Consider the following 22,558-nt stretch of genomic DNA (forward strand, 5'->3'; position numbering starts at 1 on the left):
ATGGATATTTCGGTTCTGTTTCATTTCTGGCTTGAAAAGTCGCGCAGAATACACGGAAAACAAAATGATTCCTTTTTGGTGCAAAGTTTCAATGTTGATCTTATCACCATGGCAACCATTGACCTGGTTCTTCTGCTTAGACCATTCCTATGGTTGCTATGGTGATAGACCTGATAGAACATTCCATTGGTTCCAACGTTCCAAATGTAGCTGTTGCTCTCAGTACGTTGATATTGCCCTTGATCAAATTAAACTGACCCGTTATCTTAGAACATTAACTGATAATTGCTAAATATCACACGTTATTTGTGGGAAATAATAATATTTTTAAATAAACAGCATGAACTATACTAAATGTTAACAGAATTTTATTGACACGTTAAATTGGAAGTTCAGTTTACAGATAACATGAAAATCCTCTGGTGGAGGTCAGTGTAGGATGATGGTCTTGGACTCCATGGTGTAGCCAGCGAGACAAACAGGCAGATGATGCAATAATAGGCGTGGCTGAATCAAGTGGGCGGGGCCTAAATCATTTCAGTTCCAACCACAAATGAGACAAGTCGTTGGCGAAGCAGGCTCAGGAGGGCCAACCACATATCCATACATGCGTGGTAGAGCAGCTTGTCAGCGTAGCTACCAACATGTCAAGATCATGTCACAGGTGCAATCTCACCTCTCAAAGTCCCTCAAATAAATATAAAATATATTTTCTCCATTTGAGTTTTTCCTCATATTACTATGGCATTTAATTCCACCATCTAAGCGTGCCGACCCTGGCATATGTTGTGTACAGTCACCTACATAGACCTCATGTTCAATCTACATGTATGTACAAACACATGTATGGGATACATTTATAAAGGCCTTTTAAGAACATTTTGTTTCTGTTCCTTTCTTTTTTTTAACTTAATTTGTTAGATATTGGGACATACTGGGGAAAATGTTTTATGTAAATACAAAAAGGAGCACATGGGAGAAGACAATACCTGAGTCTAAGTAGCAATAGGTAATATCTATAATGCTGGAAGTGAAAAGTTATCCTAGGATGAGTGATGTTATTAAGGTGAGGGTATTAAACATGCATGGGATAGACATACGGCTCCTGAATCTAAGACGAGACCAACGACTGATTAGGGTTTGAGTCTTTACAGCAGGAGAAACGTGCGAGTAGACGGGGGCCGAATGGGGCCGATCTGTCGGCAGGTTCCATGATTCTATAATATTAGATTTAAAAGAGCAAAATGCGCTATGCGTTGCTTTGAGACCCTTTGTATCATATTTGTTCAACATTGTGGCTTCACAGAGTCACCTGTTAACCGCTACAATGTAGCAAAATAATGAAAGCATAATTCTGTATATTATGCTGTATGATGTAGCAAAAGGAAAAAAGAATGCATGCAATTTGTGACATGTATATGTTCTGTTACACACACACACACTTTTTACGTAAAAAGTCTATAAGGGGAGGCCAAGGAATGGTTGGAGCCTCTCGAAAAAAACAAGACTCCCCCTGAAAATGTTTGATTGGCCGAAATAGTTTTTAATGGAGTCATCACGGCGTTAACTGCCACGCTTCATAATTTTAAATAGTCTTCAGTTAGCTAAAACATCAATTTCAATTTTAAGTAAGTCACTTAAAGCCCGGCTTAATCTTGCTGAAATGGATTTTTGTTTAAAAAAAACCTCCAAAAGGTAAAAAGTAAGATTTCGTAAATGGATATTTCGGTTCTGTTTCATTTCTAGCTTCCAAAGTCGCGCAGAATACACAGAAAACAAAATGATTCCTTTTTGGTGCAAAGTTTCAATGTTGATCTTATCACCGTGGCAACCATTGACTTGGTTCTTCTGCTTAGACCATTCCTATGGTTGCTATGGTGATAAAACTGATAGAACATTCCATTGGTTCCAACGTTCCAAACGTAGCAGTTGCTCTCAGTACGTTGATCAAATTAAACTGACCCGTTATGGTCTGTATCTTGAACATGGTGTGGTTTGTGCGTTTGATTGCGAACATAATCTCTAGGTAGAGGTCGGCTTCATTTGCCTTTCGTCCTCCACTACGTTTTCCTAATCCAACAAGTAATAAAAGCATCATGAAGGTGCAGAGGCACCCCACGATTATCAGAAGAGTATCTAACATCTTCTCACTCGCCTGCTCTGCTGAGCAATGAGAAGTGTCTGAGTTTCACCTGCTTTATATAACCTCCTATGATGACATCACAGAGGCTGATGATGCAATAGTGGGCGTGGCTGCATCAAGTGGGCGGGGTCTAAATCATTTCACTTCCAACCACAAATGAGACAAGTCCCTTAAAGCCTGGCTTAATCTTACAGAAATGGATTTTTGTTTAATAAAAAAAAAACAAAAGGTTAAAAGTAATATTTCATAAATGGATATTTCGGTTCTGTTTCATTCCTGGCTTGAAAAGTCGCGCAGAATACACGGAAAACAAAATGATTCCTTTTTGGTGCAAAGTTTCAATGTTGATCTTATCACCATGGCAACCATTGACCTGGTTCTTCTGCTTAGACCATTCCTATGGTTGCTATGGTGATAGACCTGATAGAACATTCCATTGGTTCCAACGTTCCAAATGTAGCTGTTGCTCTCAGTACGTTGATATTGCCCTTGATCAAATTAAACTGACCCGTTATCTTAGAACATTAACTGATAATTGCTAAATATCACACGTTATTTGTGGGAAATAATAATATTTTTAAATAAACAGCATGAACTATACTAAATGTTAACAGAATTTTATTGACACGTTAAATTGGAAGTTCAGTTTACAGATAACATGAAAATCCTCTGGTGGAGGTCAGTGTAGGATGATGGTCTTGGACTCCATGGTGTAGCCAGCGAGACAAACAGGCAGATGATGCAATAATAGGCGTGGCTGAATCAAGTGGGCGGGGCCTAAATCATTTCAGTTCCAACCACAAATGAGACAAGTCGTGGGCAAAGCAGGCTCAGGAGGGCCAACCACATATCCATACATGCGTGGTAGAGCAGCTTGTCAGCGTAGCTACCAACATGTCAAGATCATGTCACAGGTGCAATCTCACCTCTCAAAGTCCCTCAAATAAATATAAAATATATTGTCTCCATTTGAGTTTTTCCTCATATTACTATGGCATTTAATTCCACCATCTAAGCGTGCCGACCCTGGCATATGTTGTGTACAGTCACCTACATAGACCTCATGTTCAATCTACATGTATGTACAAACACATGTATGGGATACATTTATAAAGGCCTTTTAAGAACATTTTGTTTCTGTTCCTTTCTTTTTTTTAACTTAATTTGTTAGATATTGGGACATACTGGGGAAAATGTTTTATGTAAATACAAAAAGGAGCACATGGGAGAAGACAATACCTGAGTCTAAGTAGCAATAGGTAATATCTGTAATGCTGGAAGTGAAAAGTTATCCTAGGATGAGTGATGTTATTAAGGTGAGGGTATTAAACATGCATGGGATAGACATACGGCTCCTGAATCTAAGACGAGACCAACGACTGATTAAGGTTTGAGTCTTTACAGCAGGAGAAACGTGCGAGTAGACGGGGGCCGAATGGGGCCGATCTGTCGGCAGGTTCCATGATTCTATAATATTAGATTTAAAAGAGCAAAATGCGCTATGCGTTGCTTTGAGACCCTTTGTATCATATTTGTTCAACATTGTGGCTTCACAGAGTCACCTGTTAACCGCTACAATGTAGCAAAATAATGAAAGCATAATTCTGTATATTATGCTGTATGATGTAGCAAAAGGAAAAAAGAATGCATGCAATTTGTGACATGTATATGTTCTGTTACACACACACACACTTTTTACGTAAAAAGTCTATAAGGGGAGGCCAAGGAACGGTTGGAGCCTCTCGAAAAAAACAAGACTCCCCCTGAAAATGTTTGATTGGCCGAAATAGTTTTTAATGGAGTCATCACGGCGTTAACTGCCACGCTTCATAATTTTAAATAGTCTTCAGTTAGCTAAAACATCAATTTTAATTTTAAGTAAGTCACTTAAAGCCCGGCTTAATCTTGCTGAAATGGATTTTTGTTTAAAAAAAACCTCCAAAAGGTAAAAAGTAAGATTTCGTAAATGGATATTTCGGTTCTGTTTCATTTCTAGCTTCCAAAGTCGCGCAGAATACACAGAAAACAAAATGATTCCTTTTTGGTGCAAAGTTTCAATGTTGATCTTATCACCGTGGCAACCATTGACTTGGTTCTTCTGCTTAGACCATTCCTATGGTTGCTATGGTGATAAAACTGATAGAACATTCCATTGGTTCCAACGTTCCAAACGTAGCAGTTGCTCTCAGTACGTTGATCAAATTAAACTGACCCGTTATGGTCTGTATCTTGAACATGGTGTGGTTCGTGCGTTTGATTGCGAACATAATCTCTAGGTAGAGGTCGGCTTCATTTGCCTTTCGTCCTCCACTACATTTTCCTAATCCAACAAGTAATAAAAGCATCATGAAGGTGCAGAGGCACCCCACGATTATCAGAAGAGTATCTAACATCTTCTCACTCGCCTGCTCTGCTGAGCAATGAGAAGTGTCTGAGTTTCACCTGCTTTATATAACCTCCTATGATGACATCACAGAGGCTGATGATGCAATAGTGGGCGTGGCTGCATCAAGTGGGCGGGGTCTAAATCATTTCACTTCCAACCACAAATGAGACAAGTCCCTTAAAGCCTGGCTTAATCTTACAGAAATGGATTTTTGTTTAATAAAAAAAAACCAAAAGGTTAAAAGTAATATTTCATAAATGGATATTTCGGTTCTGTTTCATTTCTGGCTTGAAAAGTCGCGCAGAATACACGGAAAACAAAATGATTCCTTTTTGGTGCAAAGTTTCAATGTTGATCTTATCACCATGGCAACCATTGACCTGGTTCTTCTGCTTAGACCATTCCTATGGTTGCTATGGTGATAGACCTGATAGAACATTCCATTGGTTCCAACGTTCCAAATGTAGCTGTTGCTCTCAGTACGTTGATATTGCCCTTGATCAAATTAAACTGACCCGTTATCTTAGAACATTAACTGATAATTGCTAAATATCACACGTTATTTGTGGGAAATAATAATATTTTTAAATAAACAGCATGAACTATACTAAATGTTAACAGAATTTTATTGACACGTTAAATTGGAAGTTCAGTTTACAGATAACATGAAAATCCTCTGGTGGAGGTCAGTGTAGGATGATGGTCTTGGACTCCATGGTGTAGCCAGCGAGACAAACAGGCAGATGATGCAATAATAGGCGTGGCTGAATCAAGTGGGCGGGGCCTAAATCATTTCAGTTCCAACCACAAATGAGACAAGTCGTTGGCGAAGCAGGCTCAGGAGGGCCAACCACATATCCATACATGCGTGGTAGAGCAGCTTGTCAGCGTAGCTACCAACATGTCAAGATCATGTCACAGGTGCAATCTCACCTCTCAAAGTCCCTCAAATAAATATAAAATATATTTTCTCCATTTGAGTTTTTCCTCATATTACTATGGCATTTAATTCCACCATCTAAGCGTGCCGACCCTGGCATATGTTGTGTACAGTCACCTACATAGACCTCATGTTCAATCTACATGTATGTACAAACACATGTATGGGATACATTTATAAAGGCCTTTTAAGAACATTTTGTTTCTGTTCCTTTCTTTTTTTTAACTTAATTTGTTAGATATTGGGACATACTGGGGAAAATGTTTTATGTAAATACAAAAAGGAGCACATGGGAGAAGACAATACCTGAGTCTAAGTAGCAATAGGTAATATCTATAATGCTGGAAGTGAAAAGTTATCCTAGGATGAGTGATGTTATTAAGGTGAGGGTATTAAACATGCATGGGATAGACATACGGCTCCTGAATCTAAGACGAGACCAACGACTGATTAGGGTTTGAGTCTTTACAGCAGGAGAAACGTGCGAGTAGACGGGGGCCGAATGGGGCCGATCTGTCGGCAGGTTCCATGATTCTATAATATTAGATTTAAAAGAGCAAAATGCGCTATGCGTTGCTTTGAGACCCTTTGTATCATATTTGTTCAACATTGTGGCTTCACAGAGTCACCTGTTAACCGCTACAATGTAGCAAAATAATGAAAGCATAATTCTGTATATTATGCTGTATGATGTAGCAAAAGGAAAAAAGAATGCATGCAATTTGTGACATGTATATGTTCTGTTACACACACACACACTTTTTACGTAAAAAGTCTATAAGGGGAGGCCAAGGAACGGTTGGAGCCTCTCGAAAAAAACAAGACTCCCCCTGAAAATGTTTGATTGGCCGAAATAGTTTTTAATGGAGTCATCACGGCGTTAACTGCCACGCTTCATAATTTTAAATAGTCTTCAGTTAGCTAAAACATCAATTTCAATTTTAAGTAAGTCACTTAAAGCCCGGCTTAATCTTGCTGAAATGGATTTTTGTTTAAAAAAAACCTCCAAAAGGTAAAAAGTAAGATTTCGTAAATGGATATTTCGGTTCTGTTTCATTTCTAGCTTCCAAAGTCGCGCAGAATACACAGAAAACAAAATGATTCCTTTTTGGTGCAAAGTTTCAATGTTGATCTTATCACCGTGGCAACCATTGACTTGGTTCTTCTGCTTAGACCATTCCTATGGTTGCTATGGTGATAAAACTGATAGAACATTCCATTGGTTCCAACGTTCCAAACGTAGCAGTTGCTCTCAGTACGTTGATCAAATTAAACTGACCCGTTATGGTCTGTATCTTGAACATGGTGTGGTTTGTGCGTTTGATTGCGAACATAATCTCTAGGTAGAGGTCGGCTTCATTTGCCTTTCGTCCTCCACTACGTTTTCCTAATCCAACAAGTAATAAAAGCATCATGAAGGTGCAGAGGCACCCCACGATTATCAGAAGAGTATCTAACATCTTCTCACTCGCCTGCTCTGCTGAGCAATGAGAAGTGTCTGAGTTTCACCTGCTTTATATAACCTCCTATGATGACATCACAGAGGCTGATGATGCAATAGTGGGCGTGGCTGCATCAAGTGGGCGGGGTCTAAATCATTTCACTTCCAACCACAAATGAGACAAGTCCCTTAAAGCCTGGCTTAATCTTACAGAAATGGATTTTTGTTTAATAAAAAAAACCCAAAAGGTTAAAAGTAATATTTCATAAATGGATATTTCGGTTCTGTTTCATTTCTGGCTTGAAAAGTCGCGCAGAATACACGGAAAACAAAATGATTCCTTTTTGGTGCAAAGTTTCAATGTTGATCTTATCACCATGGCAACCATTGACCTGGTTCTTCTGCTTAGACCATTCCTATGGTTGCTATGGTGATAGACCTGATAGAACATTCCATTGGTTCCAACGTTCCAAATGTAGCTGTTGCTCTCAGTACGTTGATATTGCCCTTGATCAAATTAAACTGACCCGTTATCTTAGAACATTAACTGATAATTGCTAAATATCACACGTTATTTGTGGGAAATAATAATATTTTTAAATAAACAGCATGAACTATACTAAATGTTAACAGAATTTTATTGACACGTTAAATTGGAAGTTCAGTTTACAGATAACATGAAAATCCTCTGGTGGAGGTCAGTGTAGGATGATGGTCTTGGACTCCATGGTGTAGCCAGCGAGACAAACAGGCAGATGATGCAATAATAGGCGTGGCTGAATCAAGTGGGCGGGGCCTAAATCATTTCAGTTCCAACCACAAATGAGACAAGTCGTGGGCAAAGCAGGCTCAGGAGGGCCAACCACATATCCATACATGCGTGGTAGAGCAGCTTGTCAGCGTAGCTACCAACATGTCAAGATCATGTCACAGGTGCAATCTCACCTCTCAAAGTCCCTCAAATAAATATAAAATATATTGTCTCCATTTGAGTTTTTCCTCATATTACTATGGCATTTAATTCCACCATCTAAGCGTGCCGACCCTGGCATATGTTGTGTACAGTCACCTACATAGACCTCATGTTCAATCTACATGTATGTACAAACACATGTATGGGATACATTTATAAAGGCCTTTTAAGAACATTTTGTTTCTGTTCCTTTCTTTTTTTTAACTTAATTTGTTAGATATTGGGACATACTGGGGAAAATGTTTTATGTAAATACAAAAAGGAGCACATGGGAGAAGACAATACCTGAGTCTAAGTAGCAATAGGTAATATCTGTAATGCTGGAAGTGAAAAGTTATCCTAGGATGAGTGATGTTATTAAGGTGAGGGTATTAAACATGCATGGGATAGACATACGGCTCCTGAATCTAAGACGAGACCAACGACTGATTAAGGTTTGAGTCTTTACAGCAGGAGAAACGTGCGAGTAGACGGGGGCCGAATGGGGCCGATCTGTCGGCAGGTTCCATGATTCTATAATATTAGATTTAAAAGAGCAAAATGCGCTATGCGTTGCTTTGAGACCCTTTGTATCATATTTGTTCAACATTGTGGCTTCACAGAGTCACCTGTTAACCGCTACAATGTAGCAAAATAATGAAAGCATAATTCTGTATATTATGCTGTATGATGTAGCAAAAGGAAAAAAGAATGCATGCAATTTGTGACATGTATATGTTCTGTTACACACACACACACTTTTTACGTAAAAAGTCTATAAGGGGAGGCCAAGGAACGGTTGGAGCCTCTCGAAAAAAACAAGACTCCCCCTGAAAATGTTTGATTGGCCGAAATAGTTTTTAATGGAGTCATCACGGCGTTAACTGCCACGCTTCATAATTTTAAATAGTCTTCAGTTAGCTAAAACATCAATTTCAATTTTAAGTAAGTCACTTAAAGCCCGGCTTAATCTTGCTGAAATGGATTTTTGTTTAAAAAAAACCTCCAAAAGGTAAAAAGTAAGATTTCGTAAATGGATATTTCGGTTCTGTTTCATTTCTAGCTTCCAAAGTCGCGCAGAATACACAGAAAACAAAATGATTCCTTTTTGGTGCAAAGTTTCAATGTTGATCTTATCACCGTGGCAACCATTGACTTGGTTCTTCTGCTTAGACCATTCCTATGGTTGCTATGGTGATAAAACTGATAGAACATTCCATTGGTTCCAACGTTCCAAACGTAGCAGTTGCTCTCAGTACGTTGATCAAATTAAACTGACCCGTTATGGTCTGTATCTTGAACATGGTGTGGTTTGTGCGTTTGATTGCGAACATAATCTCTAGGTAGAGGTCGGCTTCATTTGCCTTTCGTCCTCCACTACGTTTTCCTAATCCAACAAGTAATAAAAGCATCATGAAGGTGCAGAGGCACCCCACGATTATCAGAAGAGTATCTAACATCTTCTCACTCGCCTGCTCTGCTGAGCAATGAGAAGTGTCTGAGTTTCACCTGCTTTATATAACCTCCTATGATGACATCACAGAGGCTGATGATGCAATAGTGGGCGTGGCTGCATCAAGTGGGCGGGGTCTAAATCATTTCACTTCCAACCACAAATGAGACAAGTCCCTTAAAGCCTGGCTTAATCTTACAGAAATGGATTTTTGTTTAATAAAAAAAACCCAAAAGGTTAAAAGTAATATTTCATAAATGGATATTTCGGTTCTGTTTCATTTCTGGCTTGAAAAGTCGCGCAGAATACACGGAAAACAAAATGATTCCTTTTTGGTGCAAAGTTTCAATGTTGATCTTATCACCATGGCAACCATTGACCTGGTTCTTCTGCTTAGACCATTCCTATGGTTGCTATGGTGATAGACCTGATAGAACATTCCATTGGTTCCAACGTTCCAAATGTAGCTGTTGCTCTCAGTACGTTGATATTGCCCTTGATCAAATTAAACTGACCCGTTATCTTAGAACATTAACTGATAATTGCTAAATATCACACGTTATTTGTGGGAAATAATAATATTTTTAAATAAACAGCATGAACTATACTAAATGTTAACAGAATTTTATTGACACGTTAAATTGGAAGTTCAGTTTACAGATAACATGAAAATCCTCTGGTGGAGGTCAGTGTAGGATGATGGTCTTGGACTCCATGGTGTAGCCAGCGAGACAAACAGGCAGATGATGCAATAATAGGCGTGGCTGAATCAAGTGGGCGGGGCCTAAATCATTTCAGTTCCAACCACAAATGAGACAAGTCGTTGGCGAAGCAGGCTCAGGAGGGCCAACCACATATCCATACATGCGTGGTAGAGCAGCTTGTCAGCGTAGCTACCAACATGTCAAGATCATGTCACAGGTGCAATCTCACCTCTCAAAGTCCCTCAAATAAATATAAAATATATTTTCTCCATTTGAGTTTTTCCTCATATTACTATGGCATTTAATTCCACCATCTAAGCGTGCCGACCCTGGCATATGTTGTGTACAGTCACCTACATAGACCTCATGTTCAATCTACATGTATGTACAAACACATGTATGGGATACATTTATAAAGGCCTTTTAAGAACATTTTGTTTCTGTTCCTTTCTTTTTTTTAACTTAATTTGTTAGATATTGGGACGTACTGGGGAAAATGTTTTATGTAAATACAAAAAGGAGCACATGGGAGAAGACAATACCTGAGTCTAAGTAGCAATAGGTAATATCTATAATGCTGGAAGTGAAAAGTTATCCTAGGATGAGTGATGTTATTAAGGTGAGGGTATTAAACATGCATGGGATAGACATACGGCTCCTGAATCTAAGACGAGACCAACGACTGATTAAGGTTTGAGTCTTTACAGCAGGAGAAACGTGCGAGTAGACGGGGGCCGAATGGGGCCGATCTGTCGGCAGGTTCCATGATTCTATAATATTAGATTTAAAAGAGCAAAATGCGCTATGCGTTGCTTTGAGACCCTTTGTATCATATTTGTTCAACATTGTGGCTTCACAGAGTCACCTGTTAACCGCTACAATGTAGCAAAATAATGAAAGCATAATTCTGTATATTATGCTGTATGATGTAGCAAAAGGAAAAAAGAATGCATGCAATTTGTGACATGTATATGTTCTGTTACACACACACACACTTTTTACGTAAAAAGTCTATAAGGGGAGGCCAAGGAACGGTTGGAGCCTCTCGAAAAAAACAAGACTCCCCCTGAAAATGTTTGATTGGCCGAAATAGTTTTTAATGGAGTCATCACGGCGTTAACTGCCACGCTTCATAATTTTAAATAGTCTTCAGTTAGCTAAAACATCAATTTCAATTTTAAGTAAGTCACTTAAAGCCCGGCTTAATCTTGCTGAAATGGATTTTTGTTTAAAAAAAACCTCCAAAAGGTAAAAAGTAAGATTTCGTAAATGGATATTTCGGTTCTGTTTCATTTCTAGCTTCCAAAGTCGCGCAGAATACACAGAAAACAAAATGATTCCTTTTTGGTGCAAAGTTTCAATGTTGATCTTATCACCGTGGCAACCATTGACTTGGTTCTTCTGCTTAGACCATTCCTATGGTTGCTATGGTGATAAAACTGATAGAACATTCCATTGGTTCCAACGTTCCAAACGTAGCAGTTGCTCTCAGTACGTTGATCAAATTAAACTGACCCGTTATGGTCTGTATCTTGAACATGGTGTGGTTTGTGCGTTTGATTGCGAACATAATCTCTAGGTAGAGGTCGGCTTCATTTGCCTTTCGTCCTCCACTACGTTTTCCTAATCCAACAAGTAATAAAAGCATCATGAAGGTGCAGAGGCACCCCACGATTATCAGAAGAGTATCTAACATCTTCTCACTCGCCTGCTCTGCTGAGCAATGAGAAGTGTCTGAGTTTCACCTGCTTTATATAACCTCCTATGATGACATCACAGAGGCTGATGATGCAATAGTGGGCGTGGCTGCATCAAGTGGGCGGGGTCTAAATCATTTCACTTCCAACCACAAATGAGACAAGTCCCTTAAAGCCTGGCTTAATCTTACAGAAATGGATTTTTGTTTAATAAAAAAAAAACAAAAGGTTAAAAGTAATATTTCATAAATGGATATTTCGGTTCTGTTTCATTTCTGGCTTGAAAAGTCGCGCAGAATACACGGAAAACAAAATGATTCCTTTTTGGTGCAAAGTTTCAATGTTGATCTTATCACCATGGCAACCATTGACCTGGTTCTTCTGCTTAGACCATTCCTATGGTTGCTATGGTGATAGACCTGATAGAACATTCCATTGGTTCCAACGTTCCAAATGTAGCTGTTGCTCTCAGTACGTTGATATTGCCCTTGATCAAATTAAACTGACCCGTTATCTTAGAACATTAACTGATAATTGCTAAATATCACACGTTATTTGTGGGAAATAATAATATTTTTAAATAAACAGCATGAACTATACTAAATGTTAACAGAATTTTATTGACACGTTAAATTGGAAGTTCAGTTTACAGATAACATGAAAATCCTCTGGTGGAGGTCAGTGTAGGATGATGGTCTTGGACTCCATGGTGTAGCCAGCGAGACAAACAGGCAGATGATGCAATAATAGGCGTGGCTGAATCAAGTGGGCGGGGCCTAAATCATTTCAGTTCCAACCACAAATGAGACAAGTCGTGGGCAAAGCAGGCTCAGGAGGGCCAACCACATATCCATACATGCGTGGTAGAGCAGCTTGTCAGCGTAACTACCAACATGTCAAGATCATGTCACAGGTGCAATCTCACCTCTCAAAGTCCCTCAAATAAATATAAAATATATTGTCTCCATTTGAGTTTTTCTTCATATTACTATGGCATTTAATTCCACCATCTAAGCGTGCCGACCCTGGCATATGTTGTGTACAGTCACCTACATAGACCTCATGTTCAATCTACATGTATGTACAAACACATGTATGGGATACATTTATAAAGGCCTTTTAAGAACATTTTGTTTCTGTTCCTTTCTTTTTTTTAACTTAATTTGTTAGATATTGGGACATACTGGGGAAAATGTTTTATGTAAATACAAAAAGGAGCACATGGGAGAAGACAATACCTGAGTCTAAGTAGCAATAGGTAATATCTATAATGCTGGAAGTGAAAAGTTATCCTAGGATGAGTGATGTTATTAAGGTGAGGGTATTAAACATGCATGGGATAGACATACGGCTCCTGAATCTAAGACGAGACCAACGACTGATTAAGGTTTGAGTCTTTACAGCAGGAGAAACGTGCGAGTAGACGGGGGCCGAATGGGGCCGATCTGTCGGCAGGTTCCATGATTCTATAATATTAGATTTAAAAGAGCAAAATGCGCTATGCGTTGCTTTGAGACCCTTTGTATCATATTTGTTCAACATTGTGGCTTCACAGAGTCACCTGTTAACCGCTACAATGTAGCAAAATAATGAAAGCATAATTCTGTATATTATGCTGTATGATGTAGCAAAAGGAAAAAAGAATGCATGCAATTTGTGACATGTATATGTTCTGTTACACACACACACACACTTTTTACGTAAAAAGTCTATAAGGGGAGGCCAAGGAACGGTTGGAGCCTCTCGAAAAAAACAAGACTCCCCCTGAAAATGTTTGATTGGCTGAAATAGTTTTTAATGGAGTCATCACGGCGTTAACTGCCACGCTTCATAATGTTAAATAGTCTTCAGTTAGCTAAAACATCAATTTCAATTTTAAGTAAGTCACTTAAAGCCCGGCTTAATCTTGCTGAAATGGATTTTTGTTTAAAAAAAACCTCCAAAAGGTAAAAAGTAAGATTTCGTAAATGGATATTTCGGTTCTGTTTCATTTCTAGCTTCCAAAGTCGCGCAGAATACACAGAAAACAAAATGATTCCTTTTTGGTGCAAAGTTTCAATGTTGATCTTATCACCGTGGCAACCATTGACTTGGTTCTTCTGCTTAGACCATTCCTATGGTTGCTATGGTGATAAAACTGATAGAACATTCCATTGGTTCCAACGTTCCAAACGTAGCAGTTGCTCTCAGTACGTTGATCAAATTAAACTGACCCGTTATGGTCTGTATCTTGAACATGGTGTGGTTTGTGCGTTTGATTGCGAACATAATCTCTAGGTAGAGGTCGGCTTCATTTGCCTTTCGTCCTCCACTACGTTTTCCTAATCCAACAAGTAATAAAAGCATCATGAAGGTGCAGAGGCACCCCACGATTATCAGAAGAGTATCTAACATCTTCTCACTCGCCTGCTCTGCTGAGCAATGAGAAGTGTCTGAGTTTCACCTGCTTTATATAACCTCCTATGATGACATCACAGAGGCTGATGATGCAATAGTGGGCGTGGCTGCATCAAGTGGGCGGGGTCTAAATCATTTCACTTCCAACCACAAATGAGACAAGTCCCTTAAAGCCTGGCTTAATCTTACAGAAATGGATTTTTGTTTAATAAAAAAAACCAAAAGGTTAAAAGTAATATTTCATAAATGGATATTTCGGTTCTGTTTCATTTCTAGCTTCCAAAGTCACGCAGAATACACAGAAAACAAAATGATTCCTTTTTGGTGCAAAGTTTCAATGTTGATCTTATCACCGTGGCAACCATTGACTTGGTTCTTCTGCTTAGACCATTCCTATGGTTGCTATGGTGATAAAACTGATAGAACATTCCATTGGTTCCAACGTTCCAAACGTAGCAGTTGCTCTCAGTACGTTGATCAAATTAAACTGACCCGTTATGGTCTGTATCTTGAACATGGTGTGGTTTGTGCGTTCGATTGCGAACATAATCTCTAGGTAGAGGTCGGCTTCATTTGCCTTTCGTTCTCCCAGGGCCGGCCCTATAATGGGGCAGACTGGGGCAATTGCCCCAGGCGGCACATTAGAAGGGGCGGCACATTGCCGCCCCAAGCGCTTTTTTTTGTTTTTGAAGCGGAGGAGAGAGGGGCACCGAGTGGTTTTCGCTTACCCGCTCGGCGCTTCTCTCTCTCCTCTGCGTCGGTCTCGGTGCCGGTTTGTAATGCCGAGCACCGGAAGTGACGTCAATTTCCGGCGCTCAGCATTACAAGCCGGCACCGTGGCAGAGCAGGGAGACTTGCCGCATGACTGTTTAAAGTTAAGTACCTTTAAATAGGGGGGGTTAGGGTAGATAATGTCGTCGGCGAAGTTTAAAATGGTGCCCCCCCGGCGTCGGCATTAAGTCTTGGGCCAGCCCTGAACATACCCACCAATAAAAATACATATGCACATTCACATAGATACATACATATGCACGTAAACATATACACATAACCACATGTATACATACATATGCACATAAACATATAGACATACCCACATGTATACATACATATGCACATACCCACCTGTATACATACATATGCACATATACACAAACCCACCTGTATACATACATATGCACATAAACACACACACACACATGTATACATACATATGCACATAAACACACACCACCTGTATACATACATATGCACGTAAACATATACACATATCCACATGTATACATACATATGCACGTAAACATATAGACATACCCACCTGTATACATACATATGCACATAAACATATGCACCTACCCACCCGTATACATACATATGCACCTACCCACCTGTATACATACATATGCACATATACACAAACCCACCTGTATACATACATATGCACATAAACATACACACATGTATACATACATATGCACGTAAACATATACATACCCACATGTATACATGCATATGCACGTAAACATATACACATACCCACCTGTATACATACATATATGCACGTAAACATACACATACCCACATGTATACATACATATGCACATACCCACCTGTATACATACATATCCACATATACACAAACCCACCTGTATACATACATATGCACATAAATATACACATACCCACATGTATACATGCATATGCACGTAAACATATACACATACCCACATGTATACATACATATGCACATAAACATACACACATGTATACATAAACATACCCACATGTATACATACATATGCACATAAACACACACCACCTGTATACATACATATGCACGTGAACATACACATAACCACATGTATACATGCATATGCACGTAAAGATATACACATACCCACCTGTATACATACATATATGCACGTAAACATACACATACCCACATGTATACATACATATGCACATACCCATCTGTATACATACATATGCACATATACATAGACATACCCACCTGTATACATACATATGCACATATACACAAACCCACCTGTATACATACATATGCACATAAACGTACCCACATGTATACATAAACATACCCACATGTATACATACATATGCACAAACATAACCAGGGCATACCCAGGGCCCTACAATGGAGCCGACTGGGGCAATTGCTCTAGGCGGCACTTTTGAAGGGGCGGCACTTTAGAGGTTTTTTTTTAAGCGGAGGGGAGAGAGGGGCTCCGAGTGGTTTTCGCTTACCCGCTCGGCGCTTCTCTCTCTCCTCTGTGGCGAGTCTCCCTGTTCGGTCTCGGTGCCGGTTTGTAATGCCGAGCACCGGAAGTGACGTCAACATTCACATAGATACATACATATGCACGTAAACATATACACATAACCACATGTATACATACATATGCACATAAACATATACACATAACCACATGTATACATACATATGCACATAAACATATACACATACCCACCTGTATACATACATATGCACATAAACACACACCACCAGTATACATACATATGCAAATAAACATAGACATACCCACCTGTATACATACATATGCACATATACACAAACCCACCTGTATACATACATATGCACATAAACACACACCACCAGTATACATACATACATATGCACATAAACATAGACATACCCACCTGAATACATACATATGCACATATACACAAACCCACCTGTATACATACATATGCACATAAACATACACACATGTATACATACACATACCCACATGTATACATGCATATGCACGTAAACATATACACATACCCACCTGTATACATACATATATGCACGTAAACATGCACATACCCACATGTATACATACATATGCACATACCCACCTGTATACATACATATCCACATATACACAAACCCACCTGTATACATACATATGCACGTAAACATACACATACCCACCTGTATACATACATATGCACATATACACAAACCCACCTGTATACATACATATGCACGTAAACATATAGACATACCCACCTGTATATATACATATGCACATAAACATATGCACATACCCACCTATATACATACATATGCACGTAAACATATACACATACCCACATGTATACATACATATGCACCTACCCACCTGTATATACATATGCACATATACACAAACCCACCTGTATACATACATATGCACATAAACATACACACATGTATACATACATATGCACAGAAACACACACACATGTATACATAAACATACCCACATGTATACATACATATGCACATAAACACACACCACCTGTATACATACATATGCACGTAAACATACACATACCCACATGTATACATGCATATGCACGTAAACATATACACATACCCACCTGTATACATACATATATGCACATAAACATACACATACCCACATGTATACATACATATGCACATACCCACCTGTATACATACATATCCACATATACACAAACCCACCTGTATACATACATATACACATAAACATACACATACCCACATGTATACATGCATATGCACGTAAACATATACACATACCCACCTATATGCATACATATGCACATAAACATAGACATACCCACCTGTATACATACATATGCACATAAACACATGTATACATACATATGCACATAAACACACACCACCTGTATACATACATATGCACGTAAACATACACACCCACATGTATACATGCATATGCACGTAAACATACACATAAACACATGTATACATACATATGCTCATACCCACCTGTATACATACATATGCACATATACACAAACCCACCTGTATACATACATATGCACATAAACACACACACACATGTATAGATACATATGCACATAAACACACACCACCCCTATGCACGTAAACATACACATACCCACATGTATACATGCATATGCACGCATACATGCATATGCACGTAAACATATACACATACCCACCTGTATGCATACATATGCACATAAACATAGACAAACCCACCTGTATACATACATATGCACATAAACATACACACATGTATACATAAACATACCCACATGAATACATACATATGCACAAACATACCCACCAATAAACATACATATGCACAATCACATATATACATACATACACATTACCTAAAACTGGGAAAGACTCCTCACTGCATTAGGCTTTAAACTTGACCTCTTTTTTAGCATCTCTGGACATCTTACAAATACTTACTGCGCCCTCGCTGCCAGGAAGCTCCCATGGAAGTCGGCCTCCCCGGTGTGTTTCTGTTGGTTATAAGAGGATAAGATGGGCTCCTCCTGGACCCGTTTCTACTTGAAAAAGGCTCCACGTGGCATCCTGTGCTTACTGGTTTTTCCTGGCATCACCACTCAGCCCTGGTAGCATCTGCTGTACCGGATTATGAAGCCCATGTAAGTGCAACATGCGTTCTCTTCACTTCTGACAGGAATCTAGAACAGCGTCCATGTCCTGCTGCGCAGCAACTAAATCAGGGGCTGTGTAAGTCCTCAGTAGCCATTCAAATCTTCAGACCCGAGAACTACTCTCTGCCGGATCCTGGTTGTAGAGGAAGCTACTAGAAACTTCCACCTCTGCTTATATACCTTCTACATGGCTGTAAACATGACCAATGAATGAGAAGGAATCAAAGCATCCCTGCATAGGCCAACCATCATATCCCCCTTTTCTCATTGGTCCAAGAAGGCCCAATCCTGGGAAGCAGTCTATTATCTGATGTGTAGAAATACATCAGTCACTCAGGCTTTATAACTGAAATAAACTTTAAAACATCATTAAATTCAAAGTGCTATAAAGTTAACCATGCTTAAAAAAATGACATATTGCCGTATTTGCTCGATTATAAGATGACCCCCCAAAATCTGAATATTAGTTTAGGAAAAAAAGAAAAAGCCTGAATGTAAGACGACCCTGCAGGAAAAAAGTTTTCCTAGTAAATGTTAATTCATGTAAACTATGTAAACCTTTTTTTTTTCAATAAAATCTATGTTTCAGAAAAATATTTTTTTGTTTTTATTTCCTTTTATTTTCCAACCTGCCCTCCAGTTATGAACATCTGCCCCCAGGCTTGCCACTCCTATATGGCACTGTGGCCCATGATATGCCTTTTAAGCCTCCAAATGCCACTGTGCCCCATGATATGCCTTTTAACCCTCTATATGCTACTGTGCCCCATGAAATGCCTTTTGACCCCTTATGTGCCACTCTTCCTCCAGAAATGCCTTATACCCCTATATGCCACTCTGGCATTTAGGGGGTTGAAAGGCATATTATGGGGCAGAGTGGCATATAGGGAGGTATAAGGTATTTCAGGAGGCAGAGTGGTGTATAGAGGGTTAAAAGGCATCTCTGGAGGCAGAGAGGCATTAAGGGGGTTAAAGGCATCATAGAGCACTCTGCCTACAGAAATGCTTTATGCCCCCCATTTAACCCCCCCCCCCCACACACACACACACACTTAACGGTGCTTCCGATTCTCTGCTGTGTAGTCGCGGCAGCGGGTAGACGTCTACGCAATTCGCAACTTCCACTGCAGCCGGAAGGAGATGCGGTTAGCAGCGGGGGTTGTCTGCGTCCATAGCGCAGACCTCCCCCGACTATTAGAGACAATTCCCTGCCCCAGAACTCTCCTCACTGACAGCCGGGGAAGGTCTGCACGATGGACGTAGACAACCCCGGCTGCCAACTGCACCTCCTTCCGGCTGCAGCGGAAGTTGCGAATTGCGTAGAAGTCTACTCGCTGCCCCGACTACACAGCAGGGAGTCGGAAGCAGCGGTAAGTTTGGGGGGGGGGGTTAAATGGGGGGCTAAGACAGGAGCATCCAGGACTCCTGAGGTCTGATTATAAGACAACCCCAATTATAAGGGGTATTTTTCAGAGCATGTAAATGTAAACTATTTTTTTAAAAAATATATGATTGAGAAAATTATTTTGTTTTTATTTCCTTTTATTTTCCAACCTGCCCCCCAGTTATGCACATCTGCCCCAGAAATGCCTTATACCCCCTATATGCCACTGTGCCCCATGATATGATATGTTTGTGTATCATAGATGTATAATTGTGGAAGGGCAAAGATGGCACTAGCCGTAGGTTTGAGCCTTGGGGACCAAGATGGCACAGGCTGGACTGTTTGGGGACAAAGATTGCAAATCTTATGTGTGTTATCTGGGTGCTGGTCAGGTTCTATGTGGGCAGTGTGGACGCCAGGTTTTAAATATACCTTTAATGCCGTGTTTTTATGTGAATTCCAATTGATCTTTACCTGCAAAGCAGGGTTTTTGTGTTATTCTGTAGATCCATATGTGCTATGCTATGTTTCCATACATTATTTATGTGTACCTGCAAATACAGGGTTAATATGTCTTATTCAGTTGATTAATACCTGCAATGCTGTTTCCATGTATGTATTTGATCTATACCTGCGATGCTACGTTTCATATATTATTGTATACCTGCAAATACAGGATTTTTATGTCTGATTCTGTTTATTTAATATATACCTTCAGTGCTGAGATCACAAGTGAATTTCAATTGATCTGGGTTTGTGTGTTGATCTATACCTGCTATCGGCAGCAGGGTCTAATATATATATAGGCAACAGGGGCTAGTAAATGGGTTTTAGATATTTGGACAGGGGCGCAATTTCAGTGCTTGCCATAGGTGCTATTTTCAGTAGATATGCCTCTGTATACACATCACACCTCCCGCCCACCCTGCTTACCTCTCCAGCAGCTTTCTCTCAAGCTGTTCACACACCATGCAAGCAGCCTCAGGATCACGTGACCCCGATAAAAGTAGGTAAGAGTTCCATATTAACACCAGTGCACACCCTTTCCTTCCTCCCCAATGATACAGTGAGGGGATGTGTATATACGGCTCCTGAATATAAGACAAGCCCAACGACTGAGTGTTTGCAGATGGCCGGACGGCTCTCAGAGACAGGGAAGAAAATTTCATATACACTCCCCTGTCATATGTATAAAATAAAACTAGAGGCTCAGAAATAATGCAATAAGTTTTTTTTTCTTTTGGTTACAGAGAAAGTGGTAGAAAAATGGAACTGCCTCCCAGCAGGAGTGGTAGTGGCAAATACAGTGAGAGAATATAATACGCTTCTGCTGGCAGGCTGTTCCACTTATCTACCACCCGATTTCTCATTAGAGGTTATACCTGCGAGGGGATGTAAACATGCAGGGGACGGGGATACGGGGCCCCGAATCTGACTGATTAATGTCACATGTTACAGCAGGAATAATGGGCGACTAGCCGGGGGCCGAATGGCTCCGATGTGCCATTAAATTCTGTTTGTACGACGAGTCGCTCCGTGAGTCCTGCTGGGTTCCAGCTTCTTATTGAAACCGAGAATTTCCCGGCAGATCAGCCCCGTTCCCATGTCTACTCACCCGTTATTGCTGCTGTAACCACTCCAGCATTAACCAATCAGATTCGGGGCCCCGTATCCCCGTCCCCTGCATGTTTACATCCCTTCACTGTATAACCTCTACAACTTCTGCTGGGAGGCTGTTCCACTTATCACCCTCTCAATAAAGTAAAACTTCTTGCATAACTTTGGAGTCTCTTCTTTTAGAAGGCTATTATTTATACATATGACAGGGCAGTGTGTATGCATTATGCTGGGGGTGGAAGATTTTCAACTTGCTGATATTACTCTGGATTATGAACGGCCGTCTCAAGCGAGCTTCTCCTGCAAAGAGAACCCCGCAGGCCCTGCATAATGCGTAGTTTAATCGGTGTGACTGAGTAAGAAATCTTCCCGTTATCTGTGGATTGTTCGGCGACACCGGAGGTTCCGGGAAAGGAGAGCCTTTCACTTCCCTGACTCCGCTATGCATCGTACGGGCTGGCGCTGGCAGGAAGAGCTCACCGGGGCCGGCCCTTCATAATGCTTGGAGTGATGGGATTGGGGGCTCAACTCTCCTGTAAACCTCTGCGGACAGATTGCTTGAGCGTTGCTCCTGATTTTACTATACATTGTGCAGGGCCCGCTCAGTTCCCTTTTCAGGGGAAGCTCACAGGGGCGAGCGCTTAATAATACATCGTAACGTAAAGAAATGTCCAAAACCTTCCTTGTGGGGTGTATTCACTAAAGCTGTTTGTTAACCCCTGATGTCACTCTCTATTCTGAAGGGCAGGCATCAGGGGATTGAAGTGTAAGCTTCTGTGCTCGCAAATACACATGAGATGAGGACGTTATCCCGCAGGAAGCTCCTAAACCTGTATAAATCATATCTGTGCATTAAGCCTGGGCTATTAGCGCGAGAGGCTGAGAGGCTCCGATGTGTTTCTGCGTCACGATATTTCTTTGTATTCTGTGCCGGTGATCGGGAAATATGGAATAACCATAAACCATACCGGGCCCTCCCTGTGCCG

Source organism: Spea bombifrons, chromosome 3, assembly GCF_027358695.1.
Source record: "Spea bombifrons isolate aSpeBom1 chromosome 3, aSpeBom1.2.pri, whole genome shotgun sequence".
Taxonomy (NCBI): domain Eukaryota; kingdom Metazoa; phylum Chordata; class Amphibia; order Anura; family Pelobatidae; genus Spea; species Spea bombifrons.